The following is a 16,865-nucleotide window of genomic DNA, read 5'->3' on the forward strand; positions in this document are numbered from 1 at the left end:
AAAAGAAAATCGTTGTCGCAGCCCAAAATTTCCTAGCTGTGAAATATAAGAGATGCTTTAGGAATTCACTTTTACTGGAGGTCGCTGGAAAGTGGAGCCTGATAACTCTGGTTTGCGTTACACATCCCCGGAACAACACGAGTGTCATTACGGGGGGTATGGAAACTGTCGCTCACAGGCGTGTGTGTCATTGACATGGAACACTTAAATTGATCAATTTAGCCTCTGAGAACTTTTCTCAAACGTCTTTTAGTCACATGTTGGTGTTTATGTCTTCTTTATATTTCTTTCGGACCTACTTTCGCAAAATCTGGTATTTTACTCTCGTTACACAGGCTCACATCCCATCACTTACAGATGTGTGTGCAGAATTTAGATTTTAACACGAGCTTGCATCGGGATTAGAATTATTTAATATTCACCTTCTTTTATTCGTCATTTGGCTATACACATTAATTTACCTGTGTTTATTAACGTGTATTTTGGTTTCCATCGGGAGAAGTCGTGTGTACTCGCCTTCGTCTCCCCCTACGACAAAATAGTATTAAACGCTGGTTACCGTCTAGTGGGAGTGCCTCAGAAGTCGCTCTTTTGTCTCTCGCTAAAGAAGTGTATGGATATTAATGAAAGTACGTTGCAAAAACTGGGAATAATTCTCTGACGTTATAGAAACAGAATGAATAAAGGAACAGCACCTGTCACACTCGGCTACTACCGTTCGCGAGTCGGAAGCGTGCCACGTATCGAGTTCCTACTTATCTGAAACGTTTCCTTCGCGTTTTTCTTTCACTGCTAAGTTTTCAATTTTGCTTTTACTGTTTTGTAACTTTTTTTATTCTTGTTGTTTCTACTCACCTATTTTGTTTTATACTCCAATAGCAAAGACTCTTGTCGTTATTGGAAAGTTAATTTTCAAATGTACGTACATATAAAATAGATATTTGATTTATAAATAAGGTGTGCAATCGTCGGTGTCTCCGAGTAAAGTCTCTCTCTGCTGGGTTATATTTCTAGACAAAGTAATTTTACAAAACGTAGCGAACGAACGTTATGTAAGGAAACTCGAAATATTTGTCGCATCGCCTTTTCTGTGTAGCAGACAGATCCCTCGACAATTGCTTTTCTTAGGCAAAACGTGCACGAGCGAGACAATTTTGTGAAATAGGGAAACGTTTTAAATTCCATCTGTATAAGACTGCCTTAGATTGATGTGGGCTGGATCTACTCATTAACGAAGTTTCTGTTTTGTAGATTTCGCACCCTTTGTGCATTCCGAAGATCGACCCGCGAAGATAGTTTATTTCTTTTCTTAGAGAGCTGCTACTTTTCTTCAACGATATTTCTAGACAAAGTAATTTTACAAAACGTAGCGAACGAACGTTATGTAAGGAAACTCGAAATATTTGTCGCATCGCCTTTTCTGTGCAGACAGAGCCCTCGACAATTGCTTTTCTTAGGCTGCACGAGCGAGACAATATACGTCTGATTGGAGGGGTTTGGTTTAAAGTGAAATGGAACGCGGCTCACGCCACCTGCTTAGAGAGCTGCTACTTTTCTTGAACGATCGCAGGAAATGAATGTTTGAATTTCGTTTTCGAAGCGTGTTTTATCAACTGACTTGTTGATGGAAAAGTTGATTAGTTCCTATAACAAAAATGTTTTCCCAACAGTTTACCATAATAAACACCTAGTATTAAGGCACTTCAATTGAGCCAACCACTTTCTTTCTCTCTTTCGGGAAGGATTTTTTATCTCTTAAATCAGAAATTGTGAAAAACGTGAGAGGTATCGATCAGCTCTTTGCGAGACCTACAAATTTCAACGTGAAAAAAAAAAAAAAGTCATCATCACCCGGTATTCCCAGGTGGTCACCCTCCCAAGTACTAACCGGGCCCGCCGTTGCTTAGCTTCGGTGATCGGACGAGAACCGGCGCTTTCAACGTGGTATGAACGATGACAGTTTAATTCTTTTCTTATTTGGTGTTTTAAGTGTTACTCTAAAGAAAATCGTTGTCGCAGCCCAAAATTTCCTAGCTGTGAAATATAAGAGATGCTTTAGGAATTCACTTTTACTGGAGGTCGCTGGAAAGTGGAGCCTGATAACTCTGGTTTGCGTTACACATCCCCGGAACTACACGAGTGTCATTACGGGGTATGGAAACTGTCGCTCACAGGCGTGTGTGTCATTGACATGGAACACTTAAATTGATCAATTTAGCCTCTGAGAACTTTTCTCAAACGTCTTTTAGTCACATGTTGGTGTTTATGTCTTCTTTATATTTCTTTCGGACCTACTTTCGCAAAATCTGGTATTTTACTCTCGTTACACAGGCTCACATCCCATCACTTACAGATGTGTGTGCAGAATTTAGATTTTAACACGAGCTTGCATCGGGATTAGAATTATTTAATATTCACCTTCTTTTATTCGTCATTTGGCTATACACATTAATTTACCTGTGTTTATTAACGTGTATTTTGGTTTCCATCGGGAGAAGTCGTGTGTACTCGCCTCCGTCTCCCCTACGACAAAATAGTATTAAACGCTGGTTACCGTCTAGTGGGAGTGCCTCAGAAGTCGCTCTTTTGTCTCTCGCTAAAGAAGTGTATGGATATTAATGAAAGTACGTTGCAAAAACTGGGAATAATTCTCTGACGTTATAGAAACAGAATGAATAAAGGAACAGCACCTGTCACACTCGGTTACTACCGTTCGCGAGTCGGAAGCGTGCCACGTATCGAGTTCCTACTTATCTGAAACGTTTCCTTCGCGTTTTGCTTTCACTGCTAAGTTTTCAATTTTGCTTTTACTGTTTTGTAACTTTTTTTTTCTTGTTGTTTCTACTCACCTATTTTGTTTTATACCCAATAGCAAAGACTCTTGTCGTTATTGGAAAGTTAATTTTCAAATGTACATACATATAAAATAGATATTTGATTTATAAATAAGGTGTGCAATCGTCGGTGTCTCCGAGTAAAGTCTCTCTCTGCTGGTTATATTTCTAGACAAAGTAATTTTACAAAACGTAGCGAACGAACGTTATGTAAGGAAACTCGAAATATTTGTCGCATCGCCTTTTCTGTGTAGCAGACAGATCCCTCGACAATTGCTTTTTCTTAGGCAAAACGTGCACGAGCGAGACAATTTTGTGAAATAGGGAAACGTTTTAAATTCCATCTGTATAAGACTGCCTTAGATTGATGTGGGCTGGATCTACTCATTAACGAAGTTTATGTTTTGTAGATTTCGCACCCTTTGTGCATTCCGAAGATCGACCCGCGAAGATAGTTTATTTCTTTTCTCTTCAATATACGTCTGATTGGAGGGGTTTGGTTTAAAGTGAAATGGAACGCGGCTCACGCCACCTGCTTAGAGAGCTGCTACTTTTCTTCAACGATATTTCTAGACAAAGTAATTTTACAAAACGTAGCGAACGAACGTTATGTAAGGAAACTCGAAATATTTGTCGCATCGCCTTTTCTGTGTAGCAGACAGAGCCCTCGACAATTGCTTTTTCTTAGGCAAAACGTGCACGAGCGAGACAATTTTGTGAAATAGGGAAACGTTTTAAATTCCATCTGTATAAGACTGCCTTAGATTGATGTGGGCTGGATCTACTCATTAACGAAGTTTCTGTTTTGTAGATTTCGCACCCTTTGTGCATTCCGAAGATCGACCCGCGAAGATAGTTTATTTCTTTTCTCTTCAATATACGTCTGATTGGAGGGGTTTGGTTTAAAGTGAAATGGAACGCGGCTAACGCCACCTGCTTAGAGAGCTGCTACTTTTCTTGAACGATCGCAGGAAATGAATGTTTGAATTTCGTTTTCGTTTTCGACTTGTGTTTTATCAACTGACTTGTTGATGGAAAAGTTGATTAGTTCCTATAACAAAAATGTTTTCCCAACAGTTTACCATTATAAACACCCAGTATTAAGGCACTTCAATTGAGCCAACCACTTTCTTTCTCTCTTTCGGGAAGGATTTTTTATCTCTTAAATCAGAAATTGTGAAAAACGTGAGAGGTATCGATCAGCTCTTTGCGAGACCTACAAATTTCAACGTGAAAAAAAAAAAAAAAGTCATCATCACCCGGTATTCCCAGGTGGTCACCCTCCCAAGTACTAACCGGGCCCGCCGTTGCTTAGCTTCGGTGATCGGACGAGAACCGGCTTTTTTTTTTTTTTTTTTTTTCTTTATTTATCCCACCTCAACGAGGGGGTATACACAGAAATACAACAAATAAAACACAAGTTAATGAATTAGCATGTAACAATAACTCTATAGATTACCATGCTGAAAATTACCACAAAGTTAATAAAATTAATAAAAAAGAAATAAAAGAGGTAATTGGAACAGCAGGTAATCCAACAAACATTATAATGAACATTAACAAACAAGAAATCAATGGATCTTTCATTGGTAAAAAAAAATATAATGAAATAACAACTTATCTTAACAACGTACACAAGAAATAACCTTGGGCACCTTGGGTTACCAAGCTACCAACATAAGAATACACAGAATAAAAAACATTTAATGAGTTATGTAACAAAGATCTATGATAATGAAGATATATATGTCTACGTACACGCACTTTAAACATGGAAATTAAATGAATTTCGCGATGACTGCCAAATAAACTGAACGAGCAGAACATATAACCTGACGTGCCAAACTAGTAATCAAACGGAATATGTTCCAGCATCTCCCGGGTAACGAAGGGTGAGGTCCCACTAAGAGGCATCTCCTCCATACCCAGTTAGATATGGGACATCCAAAATAAAACGCCAATAATTTATATACATATGACCACAAAGGCTGCACAAAAGGACATAGGAAAAACAGATGGTCTATGGTTTCCCGCGCCTGTGAACAGAAAGTGCACAACCCTGTGGGATGTCTGTCCATATGTACTAGCTTGACATTAGTGGTTATCGCCCGCAACCAAAGTAAATAATCCACATCACAAACATGAAAACCCACAAAAGAAGAATAAGCGTTTTTCGAATGAGTTTCCAATCTCCAGGAGGAACAATATCCCCAGTAGAATGGAGCAGGTAAATTAGTAGCTAGTGAACACTGTATATGACCCACCAGTTGCTTCACAGATAAACCTTGAAAATGAACCCGGTTATCAGAGTGGTCCAGAAAATATAAATCTACAACAAGTGTGGTCGATGGGAGAGGAGCCGGCTGGTTGGACAAAACCGTCAACCAGTCCACAGGCAACGCCTCCTTCAGCATATTAAAATGTGAAACAATTGTGCGGACATTGACCAACGGATCAGCGTCCGTACACATTTCAATCACCGCCCTCACCGGAAGAAAACCTGGGAGCACCTCGTACAACAAATGTCGGACCTGAACCAAACCTGCGTTGATAAATTCAGGAAAATTAAATGTTCGGTTCCGAACATCCACAATAGCCGGATTGAAAACAAAGGTTCATCAAAACTTGTGGGGAAAGAGGAGCTGCGACAATCCCTCTTTCCCCAAGAAGAACCTTCCAGGCATGAAACATTTCCTGAATATACAAAGGTAACGATTTCACAAAACGTGGCAAAATTCGGCATTGAAGAATCCGAAAGCCCAAAGCGAGATTGCCATAACAAGAAAAAAATCCAGAAAGAAGTTGTCGCAGGGTGGAAGGACAAGAAGCATCCAAACAACGCTGCAACAATCTCAAACGGAATGCAAGTTTACGGGCATTAATATCAACCAAGTTGATACCTCCACAATCATAACTCCGGATCAGAATACCGTATGCCACTTTATGTATACCTCCCCGCCAAATAAAATCAAGAATACATTTGCGAAATCGAGCCTCAAACTGTGTTGGCAACGGCAGAATTTGCAACGTGTACCACAACACAGATGCTACCAAGGAATTCACCACAAGAGATTTACCCTTTAGTGACAATGAACGAAAACGCCACGACACCAAGATACGAGATACCCTGCGCAAAACATCCTGCCACGTATCCTGCAGCATTACATCGAAATGGGAGTGGAAAACTATACCTAAAATCCTAATAGGATCCTGGGAAATTCTCAACTCATCCAGGACAAAGTCTGCAGAAGAGGCCAAACACCCAACCCACAAACCCTGACTTTTGGCCAAGTTGATCCTTCCCCCCAGTAGCTCTGCCAAAAGTTTGGCATACATCCAACACATGAGGCAAAGATTTGGCGTCTCGTAAGGTCAAAGTGGTATCATCAGCATGCTGATAAATAAGGGACGGCGTGTTGAGGAACACATCACCCCCAATACCAGTAATATGAACATTATGAACTAACATATTTCGTAACGGTTCGACACTGAGAACGTAAAGTAAAGCAGACATTGGGCATCCTTGACGAATACCCCGAGTTACAGCAAAATCATTAGTGAGAAATCCATTAAACTTAACACAACTAGAAATAGAAGTATAGCAAAGACGAACCCAATGAACAAAAGTAGAACCAAAACCCATACGCACAAGAAGTTGAAATAGATACTCATAGGCCACCCGATCAAAGGCTTGCATCTGATCGAGCTTCAAAAAAGATTCCACCCTGGCCGGTACGTGCTAAAGATTGCAATAGCAAAACGAGTGTTAACGGAGTATCAGCAACGTCCCGTCCAGGTATACACCCGGATTGGTCATCTGAAACTAAACTGGAGATCACAGACGAAAGGCGACGAGCCAGCACTTTGGCCAGAAGCTTATAGTCAGAACATAGCAATGTCAAAGGCCGGCTGTTAGCCGCCAACCGTCGATCCCCGCCTTTCGGGATAGGAACAATTACCCCCGAACACATTGAACTGAGCAACTGTGGAGAGAAGAAAAGGTTAGACAGGACAGACACAAAGTCGTCAACAAAATGAGGGAGGAAACATTTGTAAAATTCGGACGTAAAACCATCCAAACCAGGAGATTTGCCAATCGGTAAACTGTCTAGAGCAGCGAGAATTTCCGAAATCGTGAATGGAGCATCACAAATATCAGCTTGTTCATGGGTGAGAGTTTTATCAACAAAGGTGAGAACGAAATCGATGTCGTCCTGCAGAACAATATCTTTAGTATATAGTGCTGAATAATATTGATGCAGAACAGCAGCGACATCATCCGCATCGGACACTTCTTCACCCCCATCAGTGAGCATGGATCGAAACTCAATTCTGCTCTGTCGGACTCTTTCCATACGAAGAAAGTAAGAGGTAGACCTCTCACCCTCCTCAAACCAACGAATATGAGAACGAATCCTCGCCCCCCTCTATCGTATGGTGATCCAAAGTCTCCAATTCATCTTCGAGTTCATATAATTTTACCTTAGACCTACCAGGGTAACGGGACAGCTTTCGAAGCTCACGTGTAATGGACGACTCAAGCTGACATTTGCGAGAACGGGATGCCCGCGCTCGAAGAAGCGAATATCGCTGGGTAAGTGAACGGAACGCGGATTTCAATGTTTCATACCACGAAATTTTATTAGTCCCATATACTGTCCAACTTCGACTTCTGGCGATTAACAGTTTAATGGCTTTCACATATTCGGCATCCATCAACAACTGGTTATTGAAGTGCCAGAAATTAGGACCTCTGACAACGGGCCGCAGTGTAAGCTCGAAGCCCAATAAAGCATGATCTGTAGCAGGAAACCACAACGTACGTAAGCGTTTGACAGTCCCCTGTAAGGTAGATGATAGCAAAACCTTATCAATACGAGACGACAACATCTCACCATTAACAAAGCTCTTCCACGTGAAACCAGGGGTAGTCGGCGATAAGAGAGAATGCGCATCAAGTAAATCAAACTTACTGAGGAACTGAACAAAAGCCGAACGACTAGCATCACGGGAGAAACGAACAGGAAATCGATCGCGTGACACATCCACCACACAATTAAAATCCCCCACAACGAGTAATCCCGTGCAATCATCTAAGTTATAGGTTAAGGTGTGGAAAAAATCCCGTCTCTCATAAATATCGCGAGGGGCATATACTGATGATAGCAGGAAAGACGAAGTCTCGAAAGTTAATTTTACAGTCAAAACCCTACCCACCCCATCAGAAGAAACGAATGTAACATTATCCCTCAAAAACCGCTGTAACAAGACGGCAACCCCTTGTCGTCCAGTAAGAGAATTATTAAAAAAAGCTAAACCTGGCCAATATTTCAGTACAACATCTTGAAAATCATCAGTAAAAAACGTTTCCTGTAAACAAACAACATCAAAATTAGTAACAAAGTAATCCAGATAATAAGCCAGCTTACTAACATTACGCAACCCATTACAATTCAAAACCCCACCCTGAGTGAATGTAACATGCAAAGACGACAAACAGGAACGAGAATTAAAATTAAACTGTATCTTACACAAAAGTTACAAGAACAAACGTAAAGAATTGAGCAAATATGTACAAAGTACAGTTAACAATAAAACACATTCTTACACTAAAATGAAACAAACAAACAAACAAACAAACAAAAAAAAAACACAAAAAAAAACAACAAAAAACAAAACAATCATTTATGTTTGAGACACCGCCTTCGCCTTTGCACGAGGTTTCCTAAGTATCGGGACGTCCGACACCCGTTTCCGTCTACTGATCTTCTTTGAGGTGTTACCTGGATTCATCGCCACCACACTAGCATACTTCCAACGACGTTGAAGAGGCACCTCCACATCGCCGGCGGTACGTTCACCACTAACCGTAAGTGGTGGGAAGTGTCGATCAAAATTACGTCGTCCAGCAGGGGGAAGACTACTAGCCCGTTCCCTGGCCCCACCAGAAACCGTCGGTCGCCTGGAAGATACATCCACCCAAGGGGTAACTGTAGTCTCCCTTGAAATGGAAACCTCCGAATCAGCGCGTTGATGAACAGATAGTCTTTCAGCGTCTTCAGGCACTGTACGAGAAGGAACAACCGTGGCCACGTCAACCTCGTCACGATAAGGAGTGGGCGTGGCCACGTCAGCGTCGTCACGATAAGTAGTGGGCGTGGCCACGTCAGCGTCGTCACGATATGTAGTGGGCGTGGCCACGTCAGTGTCGTCACGAGAAGGAGTGGGCGCGGCCACATCATCGTCGTCACAAGAAGAAGGTCGAGGAACAACAAGCTTGGGACAACGTTGCCGAACATGTCCTTGCACATGACAATGTCGACAAATAAATTGGGGACAATCGCGATATAAATGATCCGCCCCCAAACATAAATTACACACTTTTGACTGGCGATCATGCTTCACCTTTAACATAACCGCCTTCCCCAAAGGATCAAAAACTTTCACAACGTACGGCAAAGAGATACACTTTTCACTAAAAGACACACGAACATGGCGTATACCTAAATATATGCCTTGGTCTCTCTTCCACACTATAGGGCTCCTTACTTCACAAGCAAAATCCTTAAGTTTATTTAAAAGAACATCATCGGCTATATACTCTGGTACTTCCATAAAAGAAACAGTAATAGTGCGTTTAGTTACACCATTAGCCAAACAGTGTACGCCATTTACAACAAGACCAGCATCGACAGCTAGGTCTACGTCAGCAGGGAGAACAAAAGTTACCTCATAACCTCCCGGGCGAGGAACAACAGCAGTAACCGAAGCAGCACCAAACGTATTCATAACAGCATGGATCACGTCCCCATGGTTTGAATTGGAAGTTTCCACAAAGACCGTGCGATGCATTACTTCCATACTTGTTTGAGGAGCTGAACACATATTCAACAAATAGCAAAAGCACAAAAACTACAAACAAAAATTAACTGTACGCTCACTAGGCTTAGCTACGAAACTCACACTAAGGCTATCAGGAGCGAGAAAAAAACACGTCTGCACTCGAGGACGAGAACCGGCGCTTTCAACGTGGTATGAACGATGACAGTTTAATTCTCCTTCTTATTTGGTCTTTTAAGTATTACTCTAAAAGAAAATCGTTGTCGCAGCCTAAAATTTCCTAGTTGTGAAATATAAGAGATGCTTTAGAAATTCACTTTTACTGGAGGACGCTGGAATGTGTCGCCTGATTCCTGATAACTATGGTTTGCGTTACACATCCCCGGAACTACACGAGTGTCATTTCGGGGGTATGGAAACTGTCGCTCACAGGCGTGTGTGTCATTGACATGGAACACTTAAATTGATCAATTTAGCCTCTGAGAACTTTTCTCAAACGTCTTTTAGTCACATGTTGGTGTTTACGTCTTCTTTATATTTCTTTCGTACCTACTTTCACAAAATCTGGTATTTTACTCTCGTTACACAGGCCCACATCCCATCACTTACAGATGTGTGTGCAGAATTTAGATTTTAACACGAGCTTGCATCGGGAGTAGAATTATTTAATATTCACCTTCTTTTATTCGTCATTTGGCTATACACATTAATTTACCTGTGTTTATTAACGTGTATTTTGGTTTCCATCGGGAGAAGTCGTGTGTACTCGCCTCCTTCTCCACCTACAACAAAATAGTATTAAACGTCTAGTGGGAGTGCCTCAGAAGTCGCTCTTTTGTCTCTCGCTAAAGAAGTGTATGGATATTAATGAAAGTACGTTGCAAAAACTGGGAATAATTCCCTGACGTTATAGAAACAGAATGAATAAAGGAACAGCACCTGTCACACTCGGTTACTATCGTTCGCGAGTCGGAAGCGTGCCACGTTCCGAGTTCCTACTTATCTGAAGACGTTTCCTTCGCGTTTTGCTTTCACTGCTATGTTTTCAATTTTGCTTTTACTGTTTTGTAACTTTTTTTCTTGTTGTTTCTACTCACCTATTTTGTTTTATACCCAATAGCAAAGACTCTTGTCGTTATTGGAAAGTTAATTTTCAAATGTACATACATATAAAATAGATATGTATGTACACGCATTTGATTTTTAAATAAGTTGTGCAATCGTCGGTGTCTCCGAGTGAAGTCTCTCTCTGCTGGTTATATTTCTAGACAAAGTAATTTTACAAAACGTAGCGAACGAACGTCATGTAAGGAAACTCGAAATATTTGTCGCATCGCCTTTTCTGTGTAGCAGACAGATCCCTCGACAACTGCTTTTCTTAGGCAAAACGTGCACGAGCGAGACAATTTCGTGAAATAGAGAAACGTTTTAAATTCCATCTGTATAAGACTGCCTTGGATTGATGTGGGCTGGATCTACTCATTAAGGAAGTTTCTGTTTTGTAGATTTCGCACCCTTTGTGCATTCCGAAGATCGACCCGCGAAGATGGTTTATTTCTTTACTCTCCAATATACGTCTGAATGGAGGGGTTTGGTTTAAAGTAAAATGGAACGCGGCTCACGCCACCTGCTTAGAGAGCTGCTACTTTTCTTGAACGATCGCAGGAAATGATAGTTTGAATTTCGTTTTCGAAGCGTGTTTTATCAACTGACTTGTTGATTTTCGTTCGTTACTTGCACGGAATTTTCCTCTAGAGCTGATGGGAAAAGTAGATTAGTTCCTATAACAAAAATGTTTTCCCAACAGTTTACCATTATAAACACCTAGTAATAAGGCAATTCAATTGAGCCAACCACTTTCTTTCTCTCTTTCGGGAAGGATTTTTTATCTCTTAAATCAGAAATTGTGAGAAACGTGAGAGGTATCGATCAGCTCTTTGCGAGACCTACCAATTTCAACGTGAAAAAAGACAAAAAAAAAAAAAGTCATCATCACCCGGTATTCCCAGGTGGTCACCCTCCCAAGTACTAACCGGGCCCGCCGTTGCTTAGCTTCGGTGATCGGACGAGAACCGGCGCTTTCAACGTGGTATGAACGATGACAGTTTAATTCTCCTTCTTATTTGGTCTTTTAAGTATTACTCTAAAAGAAAATCGTTGTCGCAGCCTAAAATTTCCTAGTTGTGAAATATAAGAGATGCTTTTAGAAATTCACTTTTACTGGAGGACGCTGGAATGTGTCGCCTGATTCCTGATAACTATGGTTTGCGTTACACATCCCCGGAACTACACGAGTGTCATTTCGGGGGTATGGAAACTGTCGCTCACAGGCGTGTGTGTCATTGACATGGAACACTTAAATTGATCAATTTAGCCTCTGAGAACTTTTCTCAAACGTCTTTTAGTCACATGTTGGTGTTTACGTCTTCTTTATATTTCTTTCGTACCTACTTTCACAAAATCTGGTATTTTACTCTCGTTACACAGGCCCACATCCCATCACTTACAGATGTGTGTGCAGAATTTAGATTTTAACACGAGCTTGCATCGGGAGTAGAATTATTTAATATTCACCTTCTTTTATTCGTCATTTGGCTATACACATTAATTTACCTGTGTTTATTAACGTGTATTTTGGTTTCCATCGGGAGAAGTCGTGTGTACTCGCCTCCTTCTCCACCTACAACAAAATAGTATTAAACGTCTAGTGGGAGTGCCTCAGAAGTCGCTCTTTTGTCTCTCGCTAAAGAAGTGTATGGATATTAATGAAAGTACGTTGCAAAAACTGGGAATAATTCCCTGACGTTATAGAAACAGAATGAATAAAGGAACAGCACCTGTCACACTCGGTTACTATCGTTCGCGAGTCGGAAGCGTGCCACGTTCCGAGTTCCTACTTATCTGAAGACGTTTCCTTCGCGTTTTGCTTTCACTGCTATGTTTTCAATTTTGCTTTTACTGTTTTGTAACTTTTTTTTCTTGTTGTTTCTACTCACCTATTTTGTTTTATACTCCAATAGCAAAGACTCTTGTCGTTATTGGAAAGTTAATTTTCAAATGTACATACATATAAAATAGATATGTATGTACACGCATTTGATTTTTAAATAAGTTGTGCAATCGTCGGTGTCTCCGAGTGAAGTCTCTCTCTGCTGGTTATATTTCTAGACAAAGTAATTTTACAAAACGTAGCGAACGAACGTCATGTAAGGAAACTCGAAATATTTGTCGCATCGCCTTTTCTGTGTAGCAGACAGATCCCTCGACAACTGCTTTTTCTTAGGCAAAACGTGCACGAGCGAGACAATTTCGTGAAATAGAGAAACGTTTTAAATTCCATCTGTATAAGACTGCCTTGGATTGATGTGGGCTGGATCTACTCATTAAGGAAGTTTCTGTTTTGTAGATTTCGCACCCTTTGTGCATTCCGAAGATCGACCCGCGAAGATGGTTTATTTCTTTACTCTCAATATACGTCTGAATGGAGGGGTTTGGTTTAAAGTAAAATGGAACGCGGCTCACGCCACCTGCTTAGAGAGCTGCTACTTTTCTTGAACGATCGCAGGAAATGATAGTTTGAATTTCGTTTTCGAAGCGTGTTTTATCAACTGACTTGTTGATTTTCGTTCGTTACTTGCACGGAATTTTCCTCTAGAGCTGATGGGAAAAGTAGATTAGTTCCTATAACAAAAATGTTTTCCCAACAGTTTACCATTATAAACACCTAGTAATAAGGCAATTCAATTGAGCCAACCACTTTCTTTCTCTCTTTCGGGAAGGATTTTTTATCTCTTAAATCAGAAATTGTGAGAAACGTGAGAGGTATCGATCAGCTCTTTGCGAGACCTACCAATTTCAACGTGAAAAAAGAAAAAAAAAAAAAGTCATCATCACCCGGTATTCCCAGGTGGTCACCCTCCCAAGTACTAACCGGGCCCGCCGTTGCTTAGCTTCGGTGATCGGACGAGAACCGGCGCTTTCAACGTGGTATGAACGATGACAGTTTAATTCTCCTTCTTATTTGGTCTTTTAAGTATTACTCTAAAAGAAAATCGTTGTCGCAGCCTAAAATTTCCTAGTTGTGAAATATAAGAGATGCTTTTAGAAATTCACTTTTACTGGAGGACGCTGGAATGTGTCGCCTGATTCCTGATAACTATGGTTTGCGTTACACATCCCCGGAACTACACGAGTGTCATTTCGGGGGTATGGAAACTGTCGCTCACAGGCGTGTGTGTCATTGACATGGAACACTTAAATTGATCAATTTAGCCTCTGAGAACTTTTCTCAAACGTCTTTTAGTCACATGTTGGTGTTTACGTCTTCTTTATATTTCTTTCGTACCTACTTTCACAAAATCTGGTATTTTACTCTCGTTACACAGGCCCACATCCCATCACTTACAGATGTGTGTGCAGAATTTAGATTTTAACACGAGCTTGCATCGGGAGTAGAATTATTTAATATTCACCTTCTTTTATTCGTCATTTGGCTATACACATTAATTTACCTGTGTTTATTAACGTGTATTTTGGTTTCCATCGGGAGAAGTCGTGTGTACTCGCCTCCTTCTCCACCTACAACAAAATAGTATTAAACGTCTAGTGGGAGTGCCTCAGAAGTCGCTCTTTTGTCTCTCGCTAAAGAAGTGTATGGATATTAATGAAAGTACGTTGCAAAAACTGGGAATAATTCCCTGACGTTATAGAAACAGAATGAATAAAGGAACAGCACCTGTCACACTCGGTTACTATCGTTCGCGAGTCGGAAGCGTGCCACGTTCCGAGTTCCTACTTATCTGAAGACGTTTCCTTCGCGTTTTGCTTTCACTGCTATGTTTTCAATTTTGCTTTTACTGTTTTGTAACTTTTTTTCTTGTTGTTTCTACTCACCTATTTTGTTTTATACTCCAATAGCAAAGACTCTTGTCGTTATTGGAAAGTTAATTTTCAAATGTACATACATATAAAATAGATATGTATGTACACGCATTTGATTTTTAAATAAGTTGTGCAATCGTCGGTGTCTCCGAGTGAAGTCTCTCTCTGCTGGTTATATTTCTAGACAAAGTAATTTTACAAAACGTAGCGAACGAACGTCATGTAAGGAAACTCGAAATATTTGTCGCATCGCCTTTTCTGTGTAGCAGACAGATCCCTCGACAACTGCTTTTTCTTAGGCAAAACGTGCACGAGCGAGACAATTTCGTGAAATAGAGAAACGTTTTAAATTCCATCTGTATAAGACTGCCTTGGATTGATGTGGGCTGGATCTACTCATTAAGGAAGTTTCTGTTTTGTAGATTTCGCACCCTTTGTGCATTCCGAAGATCGACCCGCGAAGATGGTTTATTTCTTTACTCTCCAATATACGTCTGAATGGAGGGGTTTGGTTTAAAGTAAAATGGAACGCGGCTCACGCCACCTGCTTAGAGAGCTGCTACTTTTCTTGAACGATCGCAGGAAATGATAGTTTGAATTTCGTTTTCGAAGCGTGTTTTATCAACTGACTTGTTGATTTTCGTTCGTTACTTGCACGGAATTTTCCTCTAGAGCTGATGGGAAAAGTAGATTAGTTCCTATAACAAAAATGTTTTCCCAACAGTTTACCATTATAAACACCTAGTAATAAGGCAATTCAATTGAGCCAACCACTTTCTTTCTCTCTTTCGGGAAGGATTTTTTATCTCTTAAATCAGAAATTGTGAGAAACGTGAGAGGTATCGATCAGCTCTTTGCGAGACCTACCAATTTCAACGTGAAAAAAGACAAAAAAAAAAAAAAAAGTCATCATCACCCGGTATTCCCAGGTGGTCACCCTCCCAAGTACTAACCGGGCCCGCCGTTGCTTAGCTTCGGTGATCGGACGAGAACCGGCTTTTTTTTTTTTTTCTCTTTATTTATCCCACCTCAACGAGGGGGTATACACAGAAATACAACAAATAAAACACAAGTTAATGAATTAGCATGTAACAATAACTCTATAGATTACCATGCTGAAAATTACCACAAAGTTAATAAAATTAAGGAAAAAGAAATAAAAGAGGTAATTGGAACAGCAGGTAATCCAACAAACATTATAATGAACATTAACAAACAAGAAATCAATGGATCTTTCATTGGTAACAAAAATATAATGAAATAACAACTTATCTTAACAACGTACACAAGAAATAACCTTGGGCACCTTGGGTTACCAAGCTACCAACATAAGAATACACAGAATAAAAAACATTTAATGAGTTATGTAACAAAGATCTATGATAATGAAGATATATATGTCTCCGTACACGCACTTTAAACATGGAAATTAAATGAATGACGCGATTTCGTGCCAAAGAAACTGAACGAGCAGAACATATAACCTGACGTGCCAAACTTGTAATTAAACGGAATATGTTCCAGCATCTCCTGGGTAACGAAGGATGAGATCCCACTAAGAGGCATCTCCTCCATACCCAGTTTGATATGGGACATCCAAAATAAAATGCCAATAATTTATATACATATGACCACAAGGGCTGTACAAAGGACATTGGAAAAACAGATGGTCTATGGTTTCTGGCGCCTGGGAACAGAAAGTGCACAACCCTGTGGGATGTCTGTCCATATGTATCAGCTTGACATTTGTGGTAATCGCCCGCAACCAGAGTAAATAATCCACATCACAAACAAAAAAACCCACAAAAGAAGAATAAGCGTTTTTACGAATGCGTTTCCAGTCTCCAGGAGGAACAATATCCCCCCAGTAGAATGGAGCAGGGAAGTTATTAGCGAGTGAAAACTGTATATATCCCACCAGTTGCCGCACAGATAAACCTTGAAAATGAACTCGATTATCAGAGTGGTCCAGAAAATATAAATCCACAACACATGTGGACGACGGAAGAGGAGCCGGCTGGGTAGACAAAATCGGCAACCACTCCACAGGCAACGCCTCCTTGAGCATATGAAAATGTGAAAAAATTGTGCGGGCATTGGCCAACGGGTCAGCGTCCGTACACATTTCAATCACTGCCCCACCGGAAGAAAAGCAGGGAGCACCTCGTACATTAAATGACGGACCTGAACCAAACCTGCGTTAATAAATTCAGGAAAATGAAATGTTCGGTGGCGAACATCAACAATAGCCGGATTGAAAAACAAAGGTTCATCAAAAATTTGGGGGGAAAGAGGAGCTGGGACAATCCC

At 40.6% G+C, this 16,865-nt stretch overlaps 3 non-coding genes across 3 annotated transcripts; all 3 read right to left on the bottom strand.

The window, feature by feature from the left end:
• Positions 1–1,839: 1,839 nt before the first annotated feature.
• Positions 1,840–1,958, bottom strand: LOC143231167 (5S ribosomal RNA). Its single transcript, XR_013016800.1, has one exon. It is a non-coding gene; the product is annotated as a 5S ribosomal RNA (ribosomal RNA).
• A 9,700-nt stretch (positions 1,959–11,658) lies between these two features.
• Positions 11,659–11,777, bottom strand: LOC143231214 (5S ribosomal RNA). Its single transcript, XR_013016841.1, has one exon. It is a non-coding gene; the product is annotated as a 5S ribosomal RNA (ribosomal RNA).
• A 1,779-nt stretch (positions 11,778–13,556) lies between these two features.
• On the bottom strand, positions 13,557–13,675 carry LOC143231227 (5S ribosomal RNA). The gene has a single exon (XR_013016852.1). It is a non-coding gene; the product is annotated as a 5S ribosomal RNA (ribosomal RNA).
• Positions 13,676–16,865: the final 3,190 nt, after the last annotated feature.

The sequence above is a fragment of the Tachypleus tridentatus genome, chromosome 10, assembly GCF_004210375.1.
Source record: "Tachypleus tridentatus isolate NWPU-2018 chromosome 10, ASM421037v1, whole genome shotgun sequence".
Lineage (NCBI taxonomy): Eukaryota > Metazoa > Arthropoda > Merostomata > Xiphosura > Limulidae > Tachypleus > Tachypleus tridentatus.